The following is a 17,186-nucleotide window of genomic DNA, read 5'->3' as shown; positions in this document are numbered from 1 at the left end:
TTATATATAAACATAGCCTAAATCAAAAGATTGTAATACATTAAATGATGAATAATGTTTTATGTAAATGTCACATTCAGGGGTCGAAGATAAGGAGCTTTGAGAGCATTTTGTGCACATATATTAATTAGAGGACAGTTGAGTCACTGATATTGTGTGTATAGACACACACACTTTACCAGAAGTGCACAGGGTCGACACTGAGGAAATATAACGGACAAGCTCCATACCTCTGTAGGAAGATATGACACTGGATTGAGTATACCGACTTCATTTCACTGTAAAGAAGGCACTACTGTAGGTCTCTGGGAATTTTACCCTTGGGGTTTCTGCAACCAAATATAGACTGTCTGGATAAGGTGTGTATAGGCATGTTTATAATACTCTGTGTGTGTTTCTCAATATGCATACTACCTACTCAACACGCTTATGCTCCAAGTGCATTTCCGAGGAAGTTCTCTTAAGTACTTTCTTGTGAGGACGAGTGTGGAAAACGCATAAAACAATACATTTGAGAAGCATTCCACCTACTGTATTAGCTCACACTGTACCACACCATTCACTGAACCTTCTTCCAGCCAGAGATCTGCTACCAGACGTGTTCCCCACGACGGGCTCTGACGTTATGCATCGGGTTAGGGCCGGGTAGGGCCTGTTTTTTTCCATCAATAACTAGAGTACGGTAGAGCTCGGCTATCACTAAATTGATCACGAAATCATTTTGAAGAGGAGCCAAGTGCTTCAACCTTCTCAAATATAAGACAAGAGAGATTCTTTCACAGAAAATAATGTTCCTTGAGTTTTGTCCGAGTTTAGTGATGAAAAGTAGCTAACAGCTAACTGGTCTCATCAGTGGCGATATTAGCATGCAAATCTTAGTGGGGCAAACTAAAAAAAAAATGTTTTAGATGCATGCCAGCAAAGCCACTACACTACACTAAACAATACATGAATTGCACTATAACAGTGACATGAGGTGCCCACAAACTGTTAGGGCCTACATAAAGCTGTCCCAACAGCAGAGCTTTCTTTTCAGCACCATGGAGTGAATTACCACCGCTACACCTGGCTATCAGCAGAGCCTTGTCTGGTAGCCAAACAGTTCATTCAGCCTCATTTACTGCCTTTTAAAAAACATAGATGATATGGCTGACTTTCTTCAGGATCGGACCCCTTTTCGCAGTTTTCGCCTAAAATGACATACCCAAATCTAACTGCCTGTACCTGAAGCAAGGATATGCATATTCTTGAAACCATTTAAAAGGAAACACTTTGAAGTTTGTGGAAATGTGAAAGTAATGTAGGAGAATATAACACATTAGATCTGGTAAAACATTTTTTACATCATCTTTGAAATGCAAGAGAAAGGCCATAATGTACTATTATAGGTTAGGAGCAATTTAGATTTTGGCCACTAGATGGCAGCAGTGTTTGTTCAATGTCTTAGACTGATTCAATGAACAATTGCATTTCTATTCAACATTTTGTATCAAGTTGGCCTAAATGTGCCTAATTGGTTTTTTTAATACATTTTCAAGTTCATAACTGCACTCTCCTCAAACAATAGCATGGTATTATTTCACTGTAATAGCTACTATAAATTGGACAGTGCAGTTAGATTAACAAGAATTTATCAGATATGAGATATGTCTAGATATGTCTATGTCCTGGAAAAAAAATTATTGTTACTAAATGCTAATCACGTTAGCCTAAGTTAGCTCAACTGTCCCTGGGGGGCGAGGGGACACCGATGCCATAGAGGTTAAACAAATGTGGTTTGTACTGACAATTGAGATGAACAAACTATGGCATAAGGGAACGACAAGCGGATAAGAGGCAGTCCGTCATTTCAATCAAGACATTAACGAGCAAGCTAGGATGGACGTAGTCAATATAACTATACGTTCAGCACTTTGTAAATGTACTGCGACAGAATTCAGAACATAGGCCGTTCTTACAGTATTCTCCCTGTACACCAAGTCAGAATAAATGAAAGGGGCATATAAGCAGACATTGAAAGCTCTTACAATATTGAATGATTTCATTTCTCTAAAACAGGTTACAGGCTACATGTGCACCACCAAGTCAGAACAGTAGGCTAGGTTATGAGGGGGAATGGGACCAAATTATTAGGGTGAAGCACATTGGCTACTGACAGCTTACTACACAACATACACTTAGTATTACTTTCTTATCTACAGCATACATATCTCCCTGGCATATTACATCATTTATGTAGCAGTATACAACACATGTTTTGACTCACCTTGTTGTGCTGTGCTCAGTTAAACAGGAAGTGCTCAGTTGAAGTCCTTCTTGTGGCCAAATTTTTTCATCAAACTTTGTCATTAAAGTCGGGCATTCTTTGGATTTATGGTGCTTTCAAGACAACTGGGAACTCTGAAAAAAACAGGCTGAATCATGACATCAGTGATCTTCATGTCAGAGCTCTAGAAAGAGGTCTGAGATAAGATGGCACAGGAGAGGAAGGCAGACGTTTTACGTGTCCCCAAACTATTGTGGTTTTTTTCTGTTTATTTGCGTTGTTGTAATTTGTTTTTTTGCTTATTTTGTATATAATGTTGCCGCTACCGTCTCTTTTGACCGAAAATTACTTCTAGGCATCAGGACTGCTCACCACGGACTAGCAAAATCATTTTTTTCCTTTCACGACTCTGACGAGCCCGGCACGAAGGATATACTGCTTTCTCGGGAACAGGCCCAGATCCCCGTCGATTTGCATGAAGAGGAGGCAGAGAAAAAGGGGCCAAATGGCAGGCTGGCTTCTGAGAATTTGTAGGCGATCGAATAAACCCCCACTTCCCTCCATTCTGCTAGCAATCTTTGGAGAATAAAATCGACGGGCTAAGCGGATGATTAAACAACCAACTGGACATTAAAAACTGTAACATCTTATGTTTCACGGAGTCGTGGCTGAACAACGACACTATCAACATAGAGCTGGCTGATTACACGCTATACCGGCAGGATAGAACAGCGGCGTCTGGAAAGACAAGGGGCGGTGGACAATGTATTTTTGTAAATAACAGCTGGTGCACGGTATCTAAGGAAGTCTCGAGCTATTGCTCGCCTGAGGTAGAGTATCTCATGATAAGCTGTAGACCACATCATCTACCTAGAGAGTTTTCATCTGTATTTTTCGTTGCTGTTTTACATACACCCAGAGTCAGAGGCTGGCACTGAGACAGCATTGAATGATTTGTGTTCCGTCATAAGCAAACAAGAAAATGCCCAACCAGAGGCGGCGCTCCTAATATCCGGGGACTTTAATGCAAACTTAAATCCGTTTTACCAAATTTCTATCAGCATGTTAAATGTGCAACCAGCAGGAAAAAAAACTCTAGACCACTTTTACTCCACACACAGAGATGTATACAACGCTCTCCGTCGCCCCCCACTTGGCAAATCTGACCATTATTATATCCTCCTGATTCCTGCTAACAAGCAGGAAGCACCAGTGACTACATCAATAAAAAAGTGGTCAGATGAAGCAGATGCTAAGTTACGGGACTGTTTTGCTAGCACAGAATAAAATATGTTCAGAGATTCCTCCGATTGCATTGAGCATTACACCACATCAGGCATTGGCTTCATCAATAAGGGCATTGATGATGTTGTCCCCACAGTGACCGTACGTACATACCCCAACCAAAAGCCATGGATTACAGGCAGCATCCGCACTGAGCTAAAGGCTAGAGCTGCCGCTTTCAATGAGCGGGACTCTAACCCGGAAGCTTATAAGAAATCCCGCTATGCCCTCTGACGAACCATCAAACAGGCAAAGCATCAATACAGGACTAAGATCAAATCGTACTACACCGGCGCTCATGCTCATCGGATGTGGCAGGGCTTGCAAGCTATTACAGAATACAAAGGGAAGCACAGTCGCAATGGCAACTGCTCGGCCTCCGACCGAGGCAAGGCACTACAGAGGGTAGTGCCAACGGCCCAGTACATCACAGTATTTATGCTGCAGTAGTTTATGTGTCGGGGGGCTGGGGTCAGTTTGTTATATCTGGAGTACTTCTCCTGTCCTATTCGGTGTCCTGTGTGAATCTAAGTGTGCGTTCTCTAATTCTCTCCTTCTCTCTTTCTTTCTCTCTCTCGGAGGACCTGAGCCCTAGGACCATGCCCCAGGACTACCTGACATGATGACTCCTTGCTGTCCCCAGTCCACCTGGCCATGCTGCTGTTCCAGTTTCAACTGACCTGAGCCCTAGGACCATGCCCCAGGACTACCTGACATGATGACTCCTTGCTGTCCCCAGTCTACCTGGCCATGCTGCTGCTCCAGTTTCAACTTCCACCTGACTGTGCTGCTGCTCTAGTTTCAACTGTTCTGCCTTATTATTATTCGACCATGCTGGTCATTTATGAACATTGAACATCTTGACCATGTTCTGTTATAATCTCCACCCGGCACAGCCAGAAGAGGACTGGCCACCCCACATAGCCTGGTTCCTCTCTAGGTTTCTTCCTAGGTATTGGCCTTTCTAGGGAGTTTTTCCTAGCCACTGTGCTTCTCCACCTGCATTGCTTGCTGTTTGGGGTTTTAGGCTGGGTTTCTGTACAGCACTTTGAGATATCAGCTGATGTACGAAGGGCTATATAAATAAATTTGATTTGATTTGATCACTGGGGCCAAGCTCCCTGCCATCCAGGACCTCTATATCAGGCGGTGTCAGAGGAAGGCACTAAAAATTGTCAACGACTCCAGCCACCCTAGTCAAAGACTGTTCTCTCTGCTACCGCACGGCAAGCAGTACCGGAGCGCCAAGTCTAGGTCCAAGATGCTTCAAAACAGCTTCTACCCCCAAGCCAGAAGACTCATGAACATCTAATCAAATGGCTACCCGGACTATTTGCATTGCCCCCCAACCCCCCTCTTTACACTGTGGCTACTCTGTTGTTGTCACCTATGCATAGTCACTTCAATAACTCTACCTACAGTACATACTACCTCAACTAACTGGTGCCCCTGCACATTGACTCTTTACTGATACACCCCTGTATATAGTCTTGCTATTGCTGTTTTACTGCTGTTCTTTAATTACTTGTTACTTTTATCTCTTATTCTTGTCCGTATTTTTTTGAAAATGCATTGTTGGTTGGGGGCTCGTAAGTAAAGCATTTCACAGTAAGTATTCGGCGCATGTGACTAATACGATTTGATTTGATTTGATTTGAGTTCCCGACTTGGAATTCCGAGTTGGATGACAGTTCAAACCATATTTTCCTAGTCGGAGCTAGTTTTTTTCTGAGTTCCCAGTTGTCTTAAACTCACTGAAGTCTGAGATTTCCCAGTTCCGAGTTTCCAGTTGTTTTGAACACGGCAGAATAAATTGTGGAATGACAGCATGGCCAATGTATTCACCCTTTTCTTGCCCCATGGCATGTGAATGTTTATCCTTTTAATCTTGGAAAAGAGACCCTCAAATCCAGATTTAGACCACACACCCACTCCATTGAATAGCAGGCTAGTGATTGCTTTGCAACTCTTGCAGTTGATTCCTTCAAACCACTCATTGTTAAATTTGTGATTTCCAACTTGCTGTGTAATGTTCATGTCCAATTGCCAATGAGCACCAATACGTTTTTATCTATAATTTCTCTTCATTATTTATCTTCATATGACAAGGATTGAAAAGGTTTTGCCAGTAGATTGTCAACTTAATTCATGATGATGACTGCTAGTTTGCTAGCTAAGATTTTGAATGTATTATGTTGACATGATCAGTCCAATCAAAACTACGGTAGATATAACGATATGTGACACATACTAATGTCAAAATAACATGCAAAACAGGCAACAGGTGGGGCTCAAACAATTCGTATTATTATTTGTATTTTTTTTACCTCAACAGGTCGAGCTCAGACATTCCTGCAGTCAGCATGCGAATTGCACACTCCCTCAACTTGAGACATCTGTTGCATTGTATTGTGTGACAAAACTTCACATTTTAGAGTGGCCTTTTATTGTCCCCAGCACAAGGTGCACCTGTGTAATGGCATGCTTTTTAATCAGCTTCTTGATATGACACACCTGTAAGGTGGAGGGATTATCTTGGCAAAGAATAAATGCTCAAAAACAGGGATGTAAACAAACGTGCGCACAACATTTTAGAGAAATAAGCTTTTTGTGCTTATGGAACATTTCTGTGGTATTTTATTTCAGCTTTATTTCAGCTTGACACCAACACTTTACAGGTTGCATTTATATTTTTGTTCAGTGAATATTTTGTTCAGAACATAAATTATGTGAAGAATTGTATAAACTGCAGACACATGAGTTCACTCCTGATTCAGTCTTTGTTTGTGCCCAGGACTGTTATTAAGATGCACGTTTGATAGGAAGATCGGTGTTTCCCTTTAAGAACCAACGTAGCATTACGCATCTGCTTTCAACAATGCACTTGTCTTTCCGTGCGGCTCTCAAACGCAACTCAGGCATTCCGGTCATCCACCTCCAGCGCCCGAGCAGAGGCACACCGAGTCCTTACCGGAGACGGGAATCGCGGGGTAATCAAGAAGGCAGGCGGTAAACCATCCCGGGCTATAACGATGGAACCGTAAAAATAAATACGGAAGGGGGAACAGGTAAACCTCATTCTTTTTCGATTCAAGTCGTTGTAGCCTAATGCCATTTGGCTTTGCTGTCATTTTACTAAGGATGCTCCGGTGTAGAGCACATCAATGACTGTGAATAAGTATGAATAGAGTATTAGAGAAATGGAGACATGCAGAGAGAGCTGCAAGATGTTGCCAAGCCGAAAATAATATTGTTTATAAAGAGCAGAGTTACGCACGCACTTATAGCATAGGCCTAATGTTATGATGGTTGGTTGTTTGTTTGTGTCGCTGTCCAGCAGCGAGCCTGCTGCTGCTAGGATGCAGCGCAGATGTGTATTTACCTTGTCATCCTGCGCTATACGTTGGTAGTAGCGGTACTAGGCTATTCTCCGGCCAGGTGATCGCAACCCTTGCAGATTACGCGCCGGTCATTTGAGAATTGGCGTTATACATTATTGATGCAATCTATTTGGAAAGCTTTTGATAGAGATGGTTCATATAAATGGCAGGTTCAGTAAGCGTTGGGAAAAAGCACAGTAATCTCAAGCCAAACACCTGCCATTTTAGTAGCCTGCTAAAGTCGTGACTGGTCTCCTGGCATGCAATTTGACCTTGCAGTAGTTTTCGATTTTCAGTAAAATAGGAAATCTCACGGAAATATAAACATCTGGCTTGTGAAAGGGCTCTGGACTTTGTGTTTGTTGGTGGGGACATTCTAGATTGTAGGTCAGGTTACTCACACTCTCTCCAAATGTCCTCTAGAAATATATGTTGTTTTCCCAGGAGTCTGCAGTGACTCAGCTTTGCATTGTGGTTGTTGGTGCATATGTTGATGAAGGGCCCAGTTGTTGAGAGCACATGCACCCCACATACACCCCGCATGCACCCCACATACACCCCGCATGCACCCCACATACACCCTGCATGCTCCACACATACACCCCGCATGCACCCCACATACACCCCACATGCTCCACACATACACCCCACATACACCCCGCATGCACCCCACATACAACCTGCATTCACCCTGCATTCACCCCACATATAACCTCTGCCTGGTTCCAAAACAACCTCTGCTTGTTTCCAAAACAACCATAGCCTGGTCCTTTCCTGTCTAACAACATCCTCTTTAGTGTTTGCAGATTGGAGAGGATTGATCACATCAAATCACATTTTATTTGTCACGTGTCATAAACAACAGGTGTAGACAAACAGTCAAATGCTTACTTACAAGGTCATTTTTCAACAATGCAGAGACACAATATAAAAATATATATATAAAAATTTAAATAGTGACCCAATTAATAAATACACAGTGAATAATGAATAACAATGACGAGTAAAAATAACATGGCTATATACAGGAAGTAGAAAATAACGTGGCTGTATACAGGAAGTACCAGTAGCGAGTCGATGTGCAGGGGTACGGGATAATTGGGCTAGATATGTACATATAGGTAGGGTTAAAGTGACTACGCAACAGGATAGATAATAGACAGTAGCAGCCATTTGATTAGCTATTTAGCAGTCTTGTTTAGCAGTCTTATGGCTTGGGGGTAGAAGCTGTCCAGTTATTGTGCCACCACCTATAGCCTTCAATGGACTCAGTGATGCTTTCCCTTCAGATCTGCAAACACTGAAGGTGTAAGGGCTAGAGGTTGGACCAGGCCTGCAGGGTCAGGCAATTTTCTGCTGTCCAATCCCAGTGAACGAATGACCAATCCACTGCCAGTATCATATTCGCTAGCTACACACATCCTGATATTAAAAACACACCCTTGATCCAGTCTGTTACTGGGCATTGGGCAGCTCACCTTTTGGATAAGTGGTGGAATGACTGTCTCCATGGTAGCTTGGCCATCACTGTCATAGCATGCTGTTTCCTGACAGTCTCCATTGTACATATCTCTCTCTCCAACTCCTCCTGAGGTAGAGTACCTCATGATAAGCTGTAGACCACAGTATCTACCAAGTGAGTTCTCATCTATATTATTCATAGCCGTCTATTTCCCACCACAAACCAATGCTGGCACTAAGACCAGCTATATAAGTGATTCATCCAGTGGCACTGAGGAGTATACCACCTCAGTCACCGGCTTCATCAATAAGTGCATTGACGATGTCATGCCCACAGTGACCATAAGTACATATCCCAACCAGAAGCCATGGATTACAGGCAACAGCCGTACCGAGCTAAAGGCTAGAGCTGCCGCTTTCAAGTAGCAGGACACTAAACCGGACACTTATAAGAAATCCCACTATGACCTCAGATGAACCATCAAACAAGCAAAGCATCAATACAGAGCTAAGATTGATTCCTACTATACAGGCTCTGATGCTCGTCAGATGTGGCAGGGCTTGCAAACTATTACGGACTACAAAGGGAAACCCAGCCGCGAGCTGCCCAGTGACACGAGCCTACCAGATGAGCTAAATGCCTTTTATGCTCGCTTTGAGGCAAGCGACACTGAAGCATGCATGAGAGCACAAGTTGTTAAGGACGACTGTGTGATCACACTCTCCGTAATCGATGTGAGCAAGACCTTTAAACAGGTCGACATTCACAAGGCCACACGGCCAGACGGATTACCAGAGCATGTACTCAGTGCATGCGCGCACCAACTGACAAGTGTCTTCACTGACATTTTCAACCCCTCCCTGACCGAGTCTGTGATACCCCCATGTTTCAATCAGACCACCATAGTCCCTGTGCCCAAGAATACTAAGGTAACCTGCTTAAATGACTACCGCCCCATATCACTCACAGTAGCCATGAAGTGCTTTGAAAGGTTGGTCATGGCTCATATGTTCTCTGTTCTCTCTGCTACCGCACAGCAAGCGGTACCGGAGCACCAAGTCTAGGTCCAAAAGTCTCCTTAACAGCTTCTATAAGACTGCTGAACAATTAATAAAATGGCCACCCGGACTGTTTATTATCTATGCATCTATGCCACTTTACCCCTACCTACATCTACATTACCTTGACTAACCTGTACCCCCTGTATATAGCCTCGTTATTGCTATGTCATTTTATTCTGTTACTTTTTATTACATTTTTCACTGTAATTTATTTAGTAAATATTTTTGTTAACTCCATTTCTGGAACTGCATTGTGGTTTAAGGGCTTGTAAAGTCAGCATTTCACGGTAAGGTCTGCACCTGTTGTATTCATCATTTCACGGTAAGGTCTGCACCTGTTGTATTCGGTTTGATTTGATTTGGATTGACTTCTCCTCCTAGACCCACAAGCAGCTTTGTTAGTCCATTAAGCAGTTGTCTTTTCACCGGCTTTATGGTCTCAATGTGCTCCAAGCTTTCACCCGGACACTGCTCACTATATAAGTAAAGCATTTAGCACAATTACTGCAGTGACTCCAGGCAAGGGAATTGCATTTCATGCTAAATGAAAGCAGTCTGAATGACTGACGGATAGATGGGTTGATTTAATTTGCATTATCTGACTGATTCTTTGTTCTTTGTTTCATTGGGGATTTGCATGCAGTGATATCCAACTATAACACCATCTTGTTGAAGGGCAACAGGAATGTAATCTGAGCCAGTGACCCTCTCCTATAGCACTCTAACCACTGAACCCACAGTATATTACTCACTGGATGTCTGCATATATCTTTTCTCTATTATTCACAATCCTAAAGTTTAGTTGGATAAGTCAATATGCTGAAACGGGCTACCAAAGTTCTAGTTAGAGGAGCCTTCCTCTTCCAAGCTTCTTTCTTCCTGGAAAGACCTTTTCATGTCATTATTCCTGTGAGCCGATCGCTCTCCACAGTACAAATGCTGAACTCTAGAATTCCAAGCATCTGTCAATAGTACTGAAACAGAGATCGCCATATTAACGCTTATTCAGGGTATTCTTTTTTTTCCAACATCGGACCTTTTTAAACTTGACAAAGTCACCATAGTACTCCAGTTTAGTTCATTTTGACAGGTTCATTTCCTGTGAACTTGTCTCTTTGGGACATCTTTTTCAATTTGTCCCAGTTTTGCATGTTTTCCCAACAAGCTACTTTTGGTTTCTTCTTTGTTAATAATGTGATGTCCCTGTACACAATGCCATCTTCATCCTGAAGGCAATCTAATCGAAAGATTGAATGTAGAAAACATGTATTTCCTGTTCCACCATGTCCCTACACTGATCATGGCTCAGAGAGAAATATTGTGCTTAGTGAGATTACGAATCCACATGTACTTCATATTTTTGTTGTTGCTTTCTTGGCAATGGGGGTGAATCACGGTGGACAATGTCCTGAGCCAAGCCTGTAAATAACACTCCTAACAGCAGTATGGAGCTAACAGGGAGCGCTAATGGCCATTGGGCACATGTACAGTACACTCGCACAGTCTCTGGTTCAACAGGGTTTCTAGAGGTCCTGATAACATCACAGATAGACTGCTCAGCGAGAGGAGTCTCTGGTCAGTTAGGGGCAGGATGCTGCAACGGGATGTCAGGATCTTTCTGGAGAGCGCTCAAATTGAAAAACTAAAGCTGTGTTCAAATACTCGTACTAACCTTACTAACCGTACTATTTGTGATGTAAATTGAGTATGTAGTATGCTTATTGGTCATAGTATGGATATAGTTAGTATGCCAAATGTTACCGGATGTCGTACTACAACGGCGAAAATACAAAATATACAAGCAGTGGACACTATTTCCGTGCTTTTAGGGCCCATAATGCAATTCTTCAGAAAATGGGCGTGGCTTCACATCATTTTCAGATTTGAAGAAAATGGAGGAAAATATCCAATGAGAGTGGATACAAATTCATTGCTTTAACTAATTATGACAAATGTTTACAAAATGTTGGGCAATGTAATAATGTTATGACTTTTCAAATAAGTTATGTTGGCTGAAAATGTGTTAGCTGAAAATGTGTTAGCTATGCTGTCCTTTACGAACCACATCATTACAGCAGTATGTACCGGTATGTTAGCTAGCTACCTAACGTTAGTTGCCTACTAATACATCAAACCTGACAGTATATTAACTATATGCTATCTAACTAACTACCAAACATTTATTGACATGATGAATCCTGTAATTCTTAGCTTAGCGAAGTGGTATAGTCATTGTGCGTTCTCAATGGACATTCTGGTGCTTTCGTAAATTCGCTGTGGTTATCTACTCCGATTTCAGAGCACTCTCATCTGAGTGTACCAGAGCGCAGAGTAACTGATGAATTTACTAACGTACCAGAGCGCAGAGTAACTGATGAATTTACTAACGTACCAGAGCGCAGAGTAACTGATGAATTTACTAACGTACCAGAGCGCAGAGTAACTGATGAATTTACTAACGTACCAGAGCGCAGAGTAACTGATGAATTTACTAACGTACCAGAGCGCAGATTAACTGATGAATTTACTAACGTACCAGAGCAACTGATGAATTTTACGAACGCTGAACACCCGTTGAATATGGCTGGAGCAAAAAGAGCATAATTACATTGTTGAAAGCAGCACAGTTACAGTCACCGACGCTCTGATAACATGAAAACTACCTAACCAGCTCTGCTAGGGCGAGTAAAAATGGTCATAGTGACGTGTTCTCTAATTTGTTTCTGGAAGTAGCTAGCAAGCTAGCCAACGTTAGAACGTTGGGGTCAACCCTAATCCTCGGCCAGAGCGTTCCAGTGTGGAAACAAACGCTCCAAACGGCGAGAGCGCACGCTGAACACCCTCTGGTACTCCAGATTGTATTTAAGAACACACGCACAAAGTCGTAAAATGTCTAGCTAGTCATTTGTTATGCTAAGAAAGTTACTACTTATGCTAGTAAGAGGTTGCATAGCAACAGCATCAACTTCCGGTAGACAGGCGAAGAGCTAGTACGCTCAACTGAAAGGATACTGTTTGTTTACAGTGTACTAAAATGAACTAATTGTATATACTCATTAAGTATGGAGTATACAGTATATTAGTATGGGTATTCAAACACATCTTAACTCCGGACCCAACAGATTAGAGCAAATCATGGTTAGCAATACAAATGTTGGCTGTGACTCATCTGCTTAGGATCTCCACTGTCCAATAGTTGGAATTTCCCTCTCCGTACCAAAGTTATTTGAGTGGTTTCAAAACACAACGTATGGAGAGAAAAGCAACATGGTTGTAACATAGACACTTACAGTAGTTGTATGTGTAGTAGCGATGGTGGAAAAATCCATCCATATCGGGATATTATATTCTACGATTAATTGCAATATTATATTTGACATTATTGCAATGTTATATTTGACATTATTGCAATATTATTTTTTTGTGCTAGTCAGATGTACCTGCACCAAAACGCTGGTATTTTTCCTCCTAAAGCTTGTTCTCTATCTACTTAAAAACAAAACAAATCTGTACTTTTATTTCCCATACTGATCAAAACTCGTTTCCTAATGGATGTCTTTTGTGCCTCTGTACCAGACATATGGTGAGCAATGTCTGGTACAGCAAATCGCAGTATCAAATCGCAATACATATAGGATCGTAAGAATCGTGAGAATTGCCATACATATCGTATCAGCACCTAAGTATGGTGATAATATCGTATTGTGAGGTCCCTGGGGGCAATTCCCAGTCCTAATATGTATACGTAGTTTATATATCAGGCCTGCTTGCTTAAACCACAATTCCAAGGCGAGGAGAGGTTCCTGAATATGTTAACAAAGATGGTAACACACATAAACATTGGATGTGGCAACATTTGTTATGATAATCTGTGTCACTTTAGTGGAGGTGCTCTTGCTGTTTCTCAGAAGGGGACCGGTGCTGGCTCCTGACCTGTTATATCCAGATGTCAGCCCAACATGGCTCCCCTCTCCACCTCGCTTCTCCTCCCCCTCTCTTCCCTCTCCCGCTCTCCTTGCCCTCTCTTCCCTCACCCCTCTTCTCCACCCCCCTCTTCTCCCCCTTTCCACGTCGCTTCTCCTCCTCCCCCTCTCCTCCCCCTCTCTTCCCTCTACCTCCCTCCCCTCTCTTCCCTCACCCCTCTTCTCCCCCTCCCTCCCCTCTCTTCCCTCACCCCTCTTCTCCCCCTCTCTTCCCTCACTCCTCTCCCCCTCCCTCTCCTGTTTTCCTCCCCCTCCCCTCTCGTAGCATTTTCGTGGATGGGTGTACAGAGCTCTGCTGCTGTAAGCTGCTCTGCAGTGCAGTGACTAGGCAGGATTTTTTTGAGATTCTTCGTAATGAAATGTGTTGTCCTGCCGAGTGCCGCAAGCTACTCTCCACTTGGCCTCAGAGCTCACACTGTCCCTTTGGACATGCAGGAGAAGCCTACCTGAACCCAGTTAGAGGTAGACTACTGCACTGGAGCTGTGTCCTGTCAGAGCTGAACCATGTTTTTAGGGTTGTAGCTGGGAGTCCTACTTAGCTGGGAGTCCTATTTAGCTGGGAGTCCTATTTAGCTGGGAGTCCTACTTAGCTGGGAGTCCTACTTAGCTGGGAGTCCTATTTAGCTGGGAGTCCTACTTAGCTGGGAGTCCTACTTAGTTGGGAGTCCTATTTAGCTGGGAGTCCTACTTAGCTGGGAGTCCTACTTAGCTGGGAGTCCTATTTAGCTGGGAGTCCTACTTAGTTGGGAGTCCTATTTAGCTGGGAGTCCTACTTAGCTGGGAGTCCTACTTAGCTGGGAGTCCTACTTAGTTGGGATTCCTACTTAGCTGGGAGTCCTACTTAGTTGGGATTCCTACTTAGCAGGGAGTCCTACTTAGCAGGGAGTCCTACTTAGCAGGGAGTCCTACTTAGCTGGGAGTCCTACTTAGCTGGGAGTCCTACTTAGCTGGGAGTCCTACTTAGTTGGGATTCCTACTTAGCTGGGAGTCCTACTTAGTTGGGATTCCTACTTAGCAGGGAGTCCTACTTAGCAGGGAGTCCTACTTAGCAGGGAGTCCTACTTAGCTGGGAGTCCTACTTAGCTGGGAGTCCTACTTAGCTGGGAGTCCTACTTAGCTGGGAGTCCTACTTAAAGTTGTTTGATCTTTTGGTTGTGACTGGGAGTGTACTCTCTACTCATACATTTTGTCAGTGTGATGATGTTAATATGTGTGGCATTAGGAGCTGTTCTGGGCTGGTGTAGTGAGCGGGGACAAACTCCACTATCGGCTGGCTGTGCCGGCCGTCCTGATAAGAGCGTGTGAGTTATCATCATCCAGGGAGGAGAAGTGCAGCGCTGAAAAACAAACATAGAGCTATTATGCCATTGGGCCTAAAGCAAACGTATGTAACTTATTCTATAGCAGCTGTTCCCACCAGCTACCAGGTTCGTAATGAGAGAGAGAGAGAGAGAGAGAGAGGAGAGAGAGAGAGAGAGAGAGAGAGAGAGAGAAGAGAGAGAGAGAGAGAGAGAGAGAGAGAGAGAGAGAGAGAGAGAGAGAGAGAGAGAGAGAGAGAGAGAGAGAGAGAGAGAGAGAGAGAGAGAGAGAGAGAGAGAGAGAGAGAGAGAGAGAGAGAGAGAGAGAGAGAGAGAGAGAGAGAGAGAGAGAGAGAGAGAGAGAGAGAGAGAGAGAGAGAGAGAGAGAGAGAGAGAGAGAGAGAGAGAGAGAGAGAGAGAGAGAGAGAGAGAGAGAGAGAGAGAGAGAGAGAGAGGAGAGAGAGAGAGAGAGAGAGAGAGAGAGAGAGAGAGAGAGAGAGAGAGAGAGAGAGAGGAGAGAGAGAGAGAGAGAGAGAGAGAGAGAGAGAGAGAGAGAGAGAGACTAGGTTTCTGGTGTGACTGCGCCCTCAGGCCCATACTGTGTGTGTACCCAGGGACAGTGATAGAGCTGCTATGAGTCACTCTGTCTCTCTATCCAATCCGTAGGTGTACTGTACATTGTGAGTCAGAAGCCACAGAGAGTTTCACTAGTCTACTGAAACACAGAAGAGGGAAATATTAACCTGCGTTGTTTCATTTTTCAAGCACATTAATATACACTATATATACAAAAGTATGTGGACACCCCTTCAAATTAGTTTATTCAGCCACACCCGTTGCTGACAAGTGTACAAAAATTTAACACAGCCATGAAATTTTCCTAGACAAAGATCTGCTGTACAATGGCCTTGCTGAAGAGCTCAGTGACTTTCAAACGTGGCACCGTCATAGGATGCCACCTTTCCAACAAGTCAGTTCGTCAAATTTCTGCCCTGCTAGAGCTGCCCCGGGCACCTGCAAGTGCTGTTATTGTGAAGTGGAAACATCTAGGAGCAACAACGGCTCAGCCGCAAAGTGGTAGGCCACACATGTTCACAGAATGGGACCGCCGAGTGATGAAGTGCGCAGCGCATAAAAATCATCTGTCCTCAGTTGCAACACTTACTGCCGAGTTCCAAACTGCCTCTGGAAGCAACGCCAGCACAAGAACTGTTTGTTGGGAGCTTCATGAAATGGGTTTCCATGGCCGAGCAGCCGCACACAAGCCTAAGATCCCCATGCGCAATGCCAAGCGTCGGCTGGAGTGGTGTAAAGTTCACCGCCATTCGACTCTGGAGCAGTGGAAACACGTTCTCTGGCGTGATGAATCACGCTTCACCATCTGGCAGTCCGATGGATGAGTCTGAGTTTGGCGGATGCCAGGAGAACGCTACCTGCCTGACTGCATAGTGCCAACTGTAAAGTTTGGTGGAGGAGGAAATCTTAACACATACAATGACATGCTAGACGATTATCTGCTTCCCCAACATTGTGGCAATAGTTTGGGGAAGGCTCTTTCCTGTTTCGGCATGCAATGCCCCTGTGCACAAAGCGAGGTCCATACAGAAATGGTTTGTTGAAATCGGTGTGGAAGAACTTCACTGGCCTGCACAGAGCCCTGGTCTAAACCCCATCGAACACCTTCGGGATGAATTGGAATGCCGACTGTGAGCCTAATCGCCCAACATCAGTGCCCAAACTCACAAATGCTCTTGTGGCTGAATGGAAGCAAGTCCCCGCAGCAATGTTCCAACATCTAGTGGAAAGCCTACCCAGAAGAGTGGAGGCTGTTATAGCAGCAAAGGGGGGACAAACTCCATATTAATGCTCATGATTTTGGAATGAGATGTTCAACGAGCAGGTGCCATCATACTTTTGTACATCTCTGTATGTACAGCAGCACATATAACACACGTGTCAGACTCCCACTCCATGTTCATCACACGTGTCAGACTCCCACTCCATGTTCATCAACACGTATACGTGTGAGTGACAGGAAAAACACCCTTTCTCTTTTCCATCTCTCTCTCCCTCTCTCTTTGTCTCTCTTCCCATCTCTCTCTCTCTCTCTCTTCCCATCTCTCTCTCTCTCTCTCCCATCTCTCCCTCTCTTCCCATCTCTCTCTCTCTCTCTTTCCATCTCTCTCTCTCTTCCCACCTCTCTCTCTCTTCCCATCTTGCTCTCTCTTCCCATCTTGCTCTCTCTTCCCATCTCTCGCTCTCTCTTCCCATCTCTCGCTCTCTCTTCCATCTCTCTCTCTCTCCCATCTCTCTCTCTCTCTCCCATCTCTCTCTCTCTTCCCACCTCTCTCTCTCTTCCCATCTTTCTCAGTCTCTTCCCATCTCTCTCTCTCTCTTCCCATCTCTCTCTCTCTCTTCCCATCTCTCTCTTCCCATCTCTCCCTCTCTTCCC

At 43.9% G+C, this 17,186-nt stretch overlaps 1 protein-coding gene across 1 annotated transcript in view; it reads left to right on the top strand.

Annotated features, from left to right (window-relative positions):
* The first annotated feature begins 6,393 nt into the window (after positions 1-6,393).
* The window catches only part of LOC109869095 (syntaphilin), a 33,050-nt gene continuing 22,257 nt past the window's right edge, over positions 6,394-17,186 (top strand). Inside the window, exon 1 of the mRNA XM_031804256.1 lies at positions 6,394-6,618. The gene's annotated coding sequence lies outside the window, so the exon portion shown is untranslated. The remainder of the gene's footprint in view (positions 6,619-17,186) is intronic.

Source organism: Oncorhynchus kisutch, linkage group LG24, assembly GCF_002021735.2.
Source record: "Oncorhynchus kisutch isolate 150728-3 linkage group LG24, Okis_V2, whole genome shotgun sequence".
In the NCBI taxonomy this organism is placed as follows: Eukaryota; Metazoa; Chordata; class Actinopteri; order Salmoniformes; family Salmonidae; genus Oncorhynchus; species Oncorhynchus kisutch.
The sequence above is the reverse complement of the archived record's forward strand: the minus strand, read 5'-3'. Positions and strand labels throughout refer to the sequence as shown.